This window comes from Vicugna pacos, chromosome 1, assembly GCF_048564905.1.
Source record: "Vicugna pacos chromosome 1, VicPac4, whole genome shotgun sequence".
Lineage (NCBI taxonomy): Eukaryota > Metazoa > Chordata > Mammalia > Artiodactyla > Camelidae > Vicugna > Vicugna pacos.
The window spans coordinates 68057062-68069588 of NC_132987.1; the positions used below are offsets into that span (position 1 = coordinate 68057062).

Below are 12527 nucleotides of genomic sequence, written 5' to 3' on the forward strand. Positions count from 1 at the left end.
CCAGCTGCCCCCGCCTTCCAGCTGTCCCCGCCAGGCTCCAGGTGTGTGAGCTAGCGCTCTTGGACCTCCCAGCCCAGTTGAGTGTCCAGCCCATGCCCTGTGGAGCAGAAGGACTCCCAGCTGAGCACTGTCAACCCACAGGATCAGGACAGAAGATCAAGTGGTGGTTGGTTTAATTAGTAAGTTTGTGGGAGGTATGTTACATGGCAAGAGATCGTGGAAACAGAAGGCCTGGAGTTGTGTCAGATAGAGACGTGAACTGGGGTGGGTGTGTGCCAGCGGACACCCATAGGCTCCATCCTCTTCCACTCTTCTGTTAGTTTCCCTTACAGAATGATGTCCGTGGGCAGGAAATGACAGCAACTAGCACGGCACGTGCCAGCCACATCTCTCTCGTGTGAATTTAATAAGACCAGTTAGAGGTGTAGTTTCAACTGCACCATCCAGCTGTGTTTGCTCTGAGGTTTGTGCCTGCTCCTCACTACTTGGGCGTCTGTAAGATCCAGCCAGCAGAGGGTTGACAGGACCACCTCTTGTATTCCATGAAAGTGAAATACTTCTGCAGCAAGGCCATTGTGAAAATAATTAATTGTAAAATCCAGTATCTAGGTTGTATACCAAAGATGGGGTAAATTCTCAGCAAGGAAGAGCCATCAATCGATGAATGAATAAATTAATGAATTTGGTGTTCATCTGTGACTGGGGCTTGCTGCCCTGAGCACACATGTCCTCAGCCCCTCTCTGGGCTGGGGGATTAATTAGGAGATTAGCTAGTAGAAGGTGAAGCCAGAGTTTGAACCCGGGTCAGTCTAACCCCAAAACATGTGTTCTTAACTCAACATTGCGGTGCATCCCTCACGAGACTTGCCTCTGAGTGGGCGAACCATTTTCTAAACCTCCTTCGTTTCTGCGCAGACGTGCTCCTAGGCAGTTCGCGTCAGACAGAGCCCTCCATGCCATGGGGTTCCTCTGAGGGGGCTCTCTGTTCTTGGGCAGAAAGTGACTCCCCACGGTCCCCAGTTCTGGTTCTAGCACAGCGGAGACCAAGGCACTTTGCCGCGACTCCGGCCCCGTTCAGAGGCATTCCGTCCCGCACCCTTCGACTTCTCACGGCCAGAGGAGCACGTGTCCGTCCACTGGCTCTTGACCAGCTCCGGGGAGGCTCCATCTGTGTTCCACATCCTTCACTTTCTAAGCGGAGGCTCGTGTGAACAGACGGCTGAACGGGTGAAAGGACCTGCAGCTTTGGGGGCTGACGCTGCCTGTTTTCTGCAGATTCAGTGGTTCTCAAGAAGCCTTTGTATTTTAGTCACTGTTCGTGTTAGGGCCTTTTTCTTGTGTATCTCACCAGCCAGGGCCTTTTACTAAGCCCTTCAAATACCAGCATAGGCGAGGGACCTTTGGAGAGCTTTGGGGATGGGCTGCACATTCTGGATGGTTCCCCAGCATGCTGCCTGAGAAATCGTGGACGCTGCTGAAGGCTCAGTCCTGGGTACGTGCAGCAGTGGCCTGACCAGGCAGATGTTAACGTGTGCAGTTACTTCATTTGCTAAGGGCCCCGAATCCCCTATTAAACGAGGGAGAAGGAGGTCTTCCATGAATGACTACATACATGGGTCTGCACATGGGAATGATTCATTGTGACCAGAGCCCAGCTGTCCCACAGTCACCTGGAGGTCAGAGGACTTTGGATGTTCCCTGGGGCTGGAGATGGGGCAGGTATTGTCCTGCTCTCGTCATCCCGAGGGCCTGGTCCTGGTGACCTTTGACTCATTCTCTCTCCTCACTAACTCCTTGGCGCTCCGGATTCTCGTGAATAAAATGGAATGTGCTGGAAGAAGTCAGCATGGCCTTTGGCATGAAAAGGAAGAGGAGAGTGAGCTATGCGGGGGTGTAGCCACAGGCTGCTCTGGCGGGGAGAGGAGTGAAGGAGGAACTGGAGAGACACGTGCCACTCAGAAGCCAGCCCAGAGGGAACCCCTGGAGCAGGGAGAGCATGCAGCTCAGGGAGACATGTTTGACTCTGGGGAGAAAGAAAGGAAGGAGAGTGGTGCATCCTGAGACTAGACAGTGAGGGGGGACATTCTAAAGAAAACATGGATTGTTTCAGCTGGAGAAAGAGCAAGCATCTTCAGGAGGAAGAGGAAAGGAATGGGGCTGGGAGGCAGGGGAGAGAGGAGACTAGCACAGGACTCGTGGGTGAAAAGGGGAGCAAGGAGAGGGCTGCCGGGCAGCCTGGAGGACGGGAACTAGACGGAACCCAGGGGTGAGCTGGGACCAGGAGGAGGAGGCTGGGTTCCAGGAGGCTCACACAAGGGCAGAGCTGTTAAGAGGTGCTGGATGAGGACTCACAGCAATTCCAGGTTCTGAAATTATGCTGAATGAGACCCTGCTTCAGGACCTGGGATTCCCTGATTGTCAGGGGACTAGGCTGCGAGAGGCAGCACACTCAATGTGAATGGATAAATGACCTGAGATGGATGGCTGATCTTGTCTCCAAACTAGAGAAACACCAGAAAGATGTGTGACGATGCTCGCTCCTCTGCTGCAGAAGGAAAGTGGGAAAGGCAAGGACTGGAAGGAAGGTGCTGGGAAGACTCTGCCTTAGGGGAAAGTAGGAGGGTGGATGGTGATCAACTAGTAACCTTTGGAGTCAAATATTTAGAGATAGTGTGGGCAGTGCTTTGGCAGCATCTGGGCCAACAGGCCAGGAGTCAGGTATTGATGTGGGAAGTGGTTGTCTTTATGTGCGAGAAAGAAGAAAACGCCAGTCAGGAGGCCCCCCCAGGTGCTGGCTCTTAGGTTGTGAAGTTTAGCAGAGATGTGGAGCAGGGGAGAAGATTCTCACTAGCACAGGAAACGCTAATGCTGGAAGGGAGGCAAGAGCGAAGCCCTGGTCAGAGTGATGGGATGTGGCTGAGAGACACAGAGAGCGAGCGCTAAGGAAGTGAGGATGGGGGCCTGTTGTTCAGAAACAGTCCAGAGCAGAGTGAAAGACGTTCAAGACAAACTGAGGGACGCGGCGGCGGAGGGAAGGCAGCGTTGGGAGGTGAAGAGGGCATATTAACCACGGCCAGAGAGAAACCGCTGGGGACGGGTGTTTTTCATAAGGTAGCGAGAGAACAGCAGAGAGGCCGCCGGTGACTGCTGAGGCCTGAAAAGAATCCCAGAGGGGAAAGCAGACACGCTGCAGTGTCTTGGCCATAAATCAGGGAGCAAGAGCTGCCTGCGTGAACCCAGGAGAATCATGGCACTTGCCAAAGCAGATTTATGACGTTCCCAGTGAAACGGTTCAGGGCTCATGCCTCAGCCAGGGACCCTGGCCTCACCCCTGCCCTTGTCTGTCATTCTGCGCATCCCTTAGGGCAGGTCTAGGTGCTGCATTTGCTCGGGAAAGTGACCCTCCAGGGGCACAGACAGGAGGAGGGTCACTGTGAGACACAGGTCGGCTCCACTTCCCACTCCCTGGCTCCCCTGCTGGCCCAGGAACCCATGGGTCACCCACCCCGGCCCGCAGCAGACTCCCCTGCTGGCTGCGGGAGAGAGTTCAAGTTCTCAGTTGAATCAATGGGCAAGCAGAAGTGCCCTTTGTCAGCTTATGTGGGGTCTGGGGCTTATACAATTAGGGGAGTCGTTTCTGTGGCAAAGAATTCGAAGTAGCAAACATATAATTAGGTACCAAAGAAAATATGTATTTGTGAGAAAGACTGAGGAGAGAAATCACAATAAATTACAACTATTAAAAAGGACAAGTAGCACACATCACAAACTCCAGAAAAATAAGGTAGCATTTCAGTAAATTAATTGCCTGACACACCTCTGGAATATCCTTGATTGTCTCTTTGTGGAAGACAGAATAACAGCACCCCCAAAACATCCCAATCCTAATCTCCAGAACACGTGACTGTTTCCTTACATGGCAAAAGGGTCCTCGCAGCTGTGGTTAAGGCTACAGACCATGAGCTGCGGAAATGAGCCAGAGTTACCCAAGTGGACTCAATCTACGTAACGTGAGTTCTTAAAAAAATGTTCCTGGGTTTATTCCAAGAAAGAGATACGATGATGGAAAAGGGGTCAGATGCTGTGTTGCTGGCTTTGAAAAGGGAAGAAGAGCGCAGGAGCCAAAGAACCTGGGCGGCATCTAGAAGCTGCAAAAGGCAAAGATTCTCCCCAGAGCCTGCCTGAAGGAACCAGCCTGGCGGACACCTTGATTTTAGTCCAGTGGTACTGATTTTGGACTTCGGACATCCAGAACTGTGAGTAATACATTATGTTTTGTTTAAGCCACCAAGTTTCTGGTATTATTACAGCAGCAATAGAAAGTGACTTATACTCCTCATAAAATAATGATTTCATAGCATCATTTTTTAATATAAAGAACAGAAAGATAATGAAGTCTTTCCCCTAGAATTGCTGATCAAAATTTGCTTTTGATTATGATCATGGAGAAAAGTTTCATCTTCACAAGTACGTTGAAGATTGTTGTCAACTTAAGAAAACCTCTATCAAGATTTTTATTTTTTGTTTAAGCCTTCTTATTTGGAAGGATTTTCCACAGATTAAGTTCTGGCTGCACACATTTCAAACCTTGGCTGCCTCCTTTAGCCTGGGCTGGACACCACAGGTGTGATAACACAGGCCCCGCGCATTCCTGGTGGACGGTGGGCGAGCAGGCAGACTGGGGTGACCCCGGAAGCGTGTCCACGCTGGGAGGCCAGCAGTGACTCAGCTCTGCCCGTGACTGCAGCCCAGCGCCCAGACCGAATGTGCCCCCGCTGCACGGCACCCAGCCCGACCCTGACTGTGCACACGGCTGTTCCACCACCGATGGCTTCAGGAGGGAAAATATGATCGTGAGTAGAAACCGTCTAAAACAACTGTGGTTAAATGTCTTGGAAATATTACAAAAGCAAATGACGTGGGGAGGAGCACGTGTGAGTGAGGCCCAGACACCTGAGTTCCTTCTACACTGCTCCTGTTTTGCCTATAAAACTACACTGATGTATGCATGAGCCATACATATATATAACCAGTAAAACTACACACATATATGTATAAACCACACACACACACACACACACACACAACTGAAAAGCCAAGCCACAGAGCCCACTGCAGCCTCCAGGGGACCTTACATCTCAGACCAGCGGACAGAGCCTTTACTGCCCTGTCTCCTCTGTGTCACGTGTCGATGCTGATATCTGGCCCAAACTCCCGGATCAAAGAGGCTAAACAAGAAGTCCTCGGGGCGGCTCATTTTGTAGATCGGGCTGGGTGGGACTGCTTGTGGCCCACGCCGCCTGCCTCCCTGCCGCATTGTTAACCCTCCATCTTGCTTGAGTGGCAAAGACGGAGGCGCACTCTTCCCCTGGCAGCTCTGAAGCTGGGGGTGGGGAGGGAGTGGGCTTTGGCTGGAAGAGAATGTGTTGGCAGCAAGGTGGGAGGTAAGGTGAGAGGTGGGATTTTGAAAAGCACAGAGACTGAGGAAAGCTTTTGATAGAAAAAGGGATGCCTCTCCCCTCCCCTCCCGTCGAAAGAAGACAGGATGTGTCAGATAAAATGCCAACATTTGTGAGGCAATTACACAAATGGTGTCACATGCGCGCGCGTGTGTTCGCAGCCTCCCAGCTCTGTCCTTGTGAAGGAGACTTATACACTCGCCCTACCCGACCTTGCTGGAGGAGGACGCTCGGTAGGCCTGTCCCCTACAGCTGCCCTCAGAGGGGCTCCTGGTTGGACCAGGTCCAGGCGCCGGAACAAAGGGTCCATGGCCTTCCCGGGGCCCGGGAGGGATGGTGTAATTGCTCTCTCCCAGGGACTAGGGGTCCGCTGACTCATTCAGATCCTCTCCTAGTGAATCCAAATGTCAGGTATACAGACAGGGCCAAATTAAAGGGCCCGCTGGTTGGGCTGCTGCCTATATATCCAAATATATCCAAAGGGCACTAAAACATTATTGGAATAAATCAGTACTGAGGTAAACCAGAAATTCTTTCCTTTCCTACCAAAGTAGTCATTACCCGGAGGAGGAAATTTACAACACTCCTTAACGACGCAGACCAGCCCCTGTGGAGTGATCGGGGCACCCATATGCCTGTACACAGGGCTGTTCCAGCCAACCACCTGAGGACAACCCTGAACAACGTACTGAAATTGGCAGGCAGAACCAGAAACATAATGTGCGGTGTAGGGCTGTCTGCAGGGAATGAGTGGATTCTAATTATCTAAACACTTTTGCTTTCCAAGTTGTCTGTTTGGAAAATTGCACAGAATAAATGACTTATTTGACTACAAAATACATGATACACATTTTGTATGAAAAGAATATCACTTGCCAACAGTCACGTGAAGATGTTCAACATCACTAATCACTAGGGACATGCAAATCAAACACAAGGAGACTGCACTTCACACCCATTAGGATGGCTGCTGTCACAAAAACAGAAAACAAGTGATGGCAAGGATGTGGAGAAATTAGACCCTTTGTGTATTGCTGGTGGGAAAATACAATGGTGCAGCCACTATGGAAAACAGTATGGAGGTTCCTCAAAAAATTTAAAATGGAATTGCCATATGGTCCAGCAATTCCAATTCTGGATTGAAAGCAGGGTCTCAAAGAGATATGTGCACACCCATGTTCACACCAGTGTTATTCACAACAGTCAAAAGTTGGAAGCAACCAAACTGTCCACCAGCCGAAAAATGGATAAACAAACTGCAGCATATACATACAATGAAATATTTTCAGCCTTGAAAAGGAAAGTAATTTTAACACAGGCTACAACATGGATGAAACTTGAGGACATTATGCTAAGTGAAATAAGCCAGCCACAAAAGGATAAATACTATCTGATTTCACTAACAAGTAGTCAGAGACACAGAAAATAGAATGGTGGCCATGTACAGCATGGTGACTGTAGTTAATAATACAGTATTATTTATTTGAAAGTTACTGAGTGCAGCTCTTAAGCATTCTTATCACACACACAGAAAGAGTTAACCATGTTCACTTTGTGAAGTGATGGATGTGTTGTCTTGATCTTGGTAATCATTTTACAATGTATATGTATGTCAAATCATCACATTGTACACTTTAAATATGTACAATTATATTTGCAACTATTTTTTTCAATAAAGTTAAAAATAAGTAGAATGGTGGTGGCCAGGGGCTGGGGGAAGAGGGGAAGAATGAGTCATTTAATGAGTACAGAGTTTCAGTTTTACAAGATGAAAAAGGTCTGGAGAGCGATTGCACAACAATATAAACATACTTAACATTACTGAACTGTATACTTAAGTGGTTAAGATGGTACATGTTATGTTATGTGTATTGTATACACACAAAAATCACGTGTCCTTAAATAGATGTTGATCAAATACTTAGAACATTAAAGGAGAAGCCAAAATATTAGACCGACATGAGTGCCCACACATCTCAGCCCTGCCTGGTCCAGGCGGTGCTGACACAGAGAGGAGGCTGGTCGGGAAGCCGAGAGGAGCTGTGAGGAGGCAGAAGCTACCAGGCAAAGAAGAAGTAGAAAGCAAAGTGGCAACAGTGGTTGAAAGCACTGCAATGAGGAGTAAAAAGATAACCAGGGCAGTTGAGCTGCATTTGATCCTAAATGACCTTAGTTTTTGAACCACATTTGAATCTCTGTGAGGCCTGGGTCTGCCTCCTACTCTCCACACCTGCTTCAGAAACCCCACGGCTTCAGTTAACCCTGAACACGTGCTTGTGATCTAGGATGGCGATTTAATGTGCATACAGATCACCTGGGGAGCCTGTTAATATGCAGATTCCAAGCCCTGCGTCTGGGATGGGCCTGAGTGCTTCCTGCATTTCCCACCAGCTCCCGGCGGTGCTGGTCGGCTTCAGAGCAGCAAGGACCTACGAAATCACCAACCACCCAGACAGAAAATCAGCAGGACACCAAAAGGATGCGATGGAGAAATGACCGAGCGGCAGGCAGAGGTTACGGTAAGAAAAAACATCTTTAGCGTTCTAGAAAATAAGAGGCAGTGATCAAACACACGGGAAATGGCTGGCATAAAGTTGTTGTTTAAAGTCAGTATATACTTGGGGGTGAGACAGCGCCTTCCCAGAAAAAAGGTGTGGGGAAGAAATGCAGATACATTTAATCTTCAAATGAGTCAAATCAAAAGGCTTTTGAACCAGGCTGCTGAGATTACAGGGAGGAAAGAGTGGGCAACTTGGAGTCGAAGCAACAGTGAGTCTAAGTGAAAGGGGAAAATGGTAGAAAAATCATCGTCTTAGGGATGGAAACTATCGGAAACAGTGGGATTATTTTATATATTTTATGATGTGTCTTATCTGTGTATATGTGTATATTTAATATGTATATTTTACAATATGTATATATCCACACACACACACGTGTGTGTGTATGTGGCCAGAGAGTAAAGAGGGAAAAAAAGCAGGTAAAAGGAAATTATATAAGAATCGAATTTCTAAGAAGTTAATGGTGAAGCTTGTAAAACGGTTGGACTGCTTTGTTCAATGAAGCGAGCAGTCTGGTAAACATATTAACTCACATCACAGAGGTTTTGTTGTTTACAAAATGATTTCAAAATCATCTTCGCATGTGGAGGTGCTGTGAGGTGGGCGGAGCAGGGCTTGTCCCCAGTTGAGCCGGGCGGGCAGGACATACTGTTCCTTTAACAACCGAGGAAACTGGGGCTTCCAGGTGTGTCCAAGGCCACACAGGAAGTAAGGGATAGAACTTTTTTTCTTTCCCCTTTGTTCTGATTCTTTCTATAGTGCAAATAGATATACTATCTAAGTTAAATTTTTGTCACAAAACTTATGAGGATAAAGTTTTTTTTTAAATGAATCAAATATCTGAACAAAAGTCTCCCCTTCCTTGACCCTGGCATGGGACTAACACCCAGAGAAAACTCAGCAAAAGTCACGTTGTGTTAATTTAAATATAAGAGGTCAGTTGCTATCTTCGGGGGGGGGCAATAAATGAAATTTGACCTTTGTGCTTTCGAGATGCAGTCATCAAAGAGGCCAGAGAGTTCATTCCTAGACGTGGATCAGCCTAAGTCAAAAGTACACCTTGTCTGCTCTTCCAATATTTAACAAGGTGCAATGACCTCTGATTTAATTACCTGTCTCTTACACACATGTGAAGTTGGTTTTATAATGTTGCCTATGGTTTTATAGTTTGCGTCTTTGGAATTTATGGAGACCCAGGAGAATTGTTTCATACATTTGAGGGGGTTGGCTATGTCTCTTTATCTTAATTTTCAGTTGGGTATTTAGCTGTTATCTCAATGTTTCACAGATGTTGAGGAGGTATGGCAGGTGGAAGAGCAGGTATTGGATGGTAGAAAATTCTTCCCAATCCCCTTCAAATCACACCTCTTAGAAGGCCCCTGTGTGCAAGAAGAGTCCCCCACAAACTCCTTTGTTGTTCCCAGGTTGTGACCAGGGTACAACCCCAGCCCCAAAGAACCCTGTGGAGATGTCTCCAAGAAATATGTGTTCATAGTATGAAATAACAACGGTTTAAAATCACGAACATGACAAGAATACCTAAGACATCTAAATGTGAATGGTTCCCCTAGAATTGTGCAGAATTGTGAATTATACGTACACAATTGTATACATCAGCCCTGAGACTATCCTCTGTCATCGCTATAATTTAGCGTTGTGCTGGAAGGCCAAGAAAGGGCAATAAGACCAAAAAAAAAGGCAGTATGAAATTGAAAGGAAGGAGCAAAGCCCTTATACATATACAATATGGTGTCTGCCAACAAATCCCAAAGGAATCAAGAGATTCAAGTGAGGTGACCAGACAAAATATCAAAACATTAAACAAAAACAGATTTTCTATATATCAGTAAAAAATCAATTAGATGCAGTAAAGCTATAGTGGAAATTGGCTCAGGAACAGGAAATAAATACAAAATAACGGAGTATACAGGAATAGACATGGAAAAGAGAGAATTTACACATGATAGAGGTGACATTTGAAATGAATAGGAAAAGGACAGACTTTTCAATCAATGCTATTGGAGTAATTAATAGAAATATCTTCCAGGTGGATTAAAGACTTACTTTTTAAAAGATAAAAGTATTAAAAGAAAGTGTGCTAAAATATTATCATAATCTTGGCTGCTGAGAAGACTTTCTTAAATAAGAACCAAAGAACAGAATCCATAAAGGAGAAAATTAATCAATTCAACTACATCAAAATAATAATAGTGAAAACAATATTAGTAAATACTTCTATTGACTAAAAACATGATGTAAAACAAGTTAAAAACAGTGTGACAGACTTAGAATATTATACGTCTATCAAACGGTTAGCATCAAGAATATTAAACTCCTACAAATGAGCAGAAAAACATAACCCAATACAAAATGAGCTAAGGATATGAATGGGCAATTAAGAGGAAATACAATGGCCGAGAATTATATAAAGAAATGCCCAACCTCACTAGTTGTGATGGGTTGACTTGTGTCCCCCAGTACCTCAGAATGTGATTGTATTTGGAGATGGGGCCTTTAAACAGGTAATTAAGTTCACACAGGGTCGTTAGAGTGGGTCCTGACCCACTATGATGGGTTCCTTGTAGGAAGAGGAAATTTGCACACACAGACACTAAGGATGCCCTCCCAGAGGAAAGGCTATGAGAGGACACAGAGAAGGAAGCCACCTGCTAGCCAAGGAGAGAAGCCTCAGGAGAGACCAAGTGTGTGGACCCCTTGATCTTGGACTTCTTGCCTTTCTCGTGAGAAAAGAAATTTCTGTTGTTTAAGCCATCCAGTCTTTGGTACTTTGTGGCAAACTAATATATTAGTAATCAGGGAAATTTAAAGATTTTTTAAATGGGTTACTATTTTCACTCATCCAACTGGAAAAGTAATCAGATGTTTAATAAATAGTAAGTAGTAGAATGTGGACGAACAGTAACTGTTCTCTGCTGGGGAGGAGTATAAAACTGTTGCAGGCACTGTGGAGGGAGATCTGACAGTATCAAACATTAAGGTGTAGACAGGGAGAGTCACTGTAGCATTGTTGGTAAGAGTGAAAAACTGGAAGCAGATTAAATATTTATCAAAAAGGAAATGGCTAAATGAAAATATTGTACTCTGTGGAATACTGTGCCGCAGTTAAAATTAATGGGTTAAAGCTGGATAGTGATACAGAAAGTCTCAATATGGAGTATGGATATAGAGCATTGGAGTGGAAACAAGGAATAATAAGAATGTGTAGTTTGTTAGGACATATATGAATGTGTGACTGCAAAGGAGACTCTCTGGCAACACACACACCAAACTGGTGAGAGCAGTTACTTTTGGGGGAACAGGGGATCTGCGCTGGCAGGATGGCTAAAGGAGAGTTTAGCTTCATCTGTATTGCTGTTTCATTTTACAAGGAGCGTGTAATCATGCATTACATTTATAATTTTAAAAAGCTATTACTTACTAACAATAGTTTTGTGGTTTTCTATTACGTTTATCCCATGATAACTGAGGGACAAGTTGATAGCTTGAGACTAGGAGTTGGCAAATTTTTCCTGTAAAAGATCAGATAGTTAACATTTTAGCTTTGGGAGCTACACTGGCTCTTTTGCAGCTACTCAGTTCTGAGGCAAAAGCAGCTACAGCTAATACTGTATAATGAATGAGCATAGCTGTGTTCCAATAAAACTTTATTTATAGAAAACAAATAGCTCACATTTGGCCTGTGAGCCATAGTTTGCCAGCCCTTGGTTTAGACTAAGTTTATTATATAGCTAAAATATATTTTAAATAAGTATTTTTGGCATATGGAAAAATAATCTTTCCTATTAACCAACTAATTAAATAAGCAGTAGTCTCCGGGGACTTGATTAGAATAACTTAGACTCTGGCCATATCATTAGAGACCAAACCCAGTGGAGATAATCTAGTTACCTTGGCCATCTCGGTGGTGACCATTGACTTTCCCAGCAGCAGAGTCACACAACCATCCCTGGGATGGGGGGTAGTGCCTGCCACAGCTGACTCACTGAGTCAAGGTCTAGTGGCCTTAGAGGTGACTCCTGACCATCCCCAGATGTGGAAATGCCTTATGGCAAAGTCTCTGGCCATAGCCTCAGCCAGGCTGGGCTGTGAGGTGGGGAGAAGGAAGGCTTGGTAGCGCTGAGCACATGTAGGAGAGGCTCGGTTCTATGGGCCAATGCCTCTCCTGGCAAAACTCACTGCTCCAAAGCCAGCTCAGTCCCAGGGCTGTGCAAGCTGTGGCTGGTCTAGGAGGGACCACTCACTGAGGGTGTGAGGCCCTGTGACTGCCACACTGCTTTGTCTCTGCCTCGGTCCCCAGGGTCTGCCAACACTAACTCAGCGGGCTGAGAGGGACCAAGGCTAGGGTGTTCCCAGCTCCCACAGTCCTGGACCATGGTATTTCTTGGATAAGGAGACTCCAACTCTGCAACTAGGAGGGGGCTGATTGTACATACGACCCATGGCAATTCATGTAGGACTTTGATTATTTCTCCAGGAGGCAAGTGCA

The 12527-nt window shown here is 46.0% G+C and overlaps 1 long non-coding RNA gene across 1 annotated transcript in view; it reads left to right on the forward strand.

The window, feature by feature from the left end:
• Positions 1-7481: 7481 nt before the first annotated feature.
• Positions 7482-12527, forward strand: part of LOC140697323 (uncharacterized) — a 39118-nt gene continuing 34072 nt past the window's right edge. The window contains exon 1 of the long non-coding RNA XR_012074249.1: positions 7482-7978. This is a non-coding gene — a long non-coding RNA (uncharacterized lncRNA). The remainder of the gene's footprint in view (positions 7979-12527) is intronic.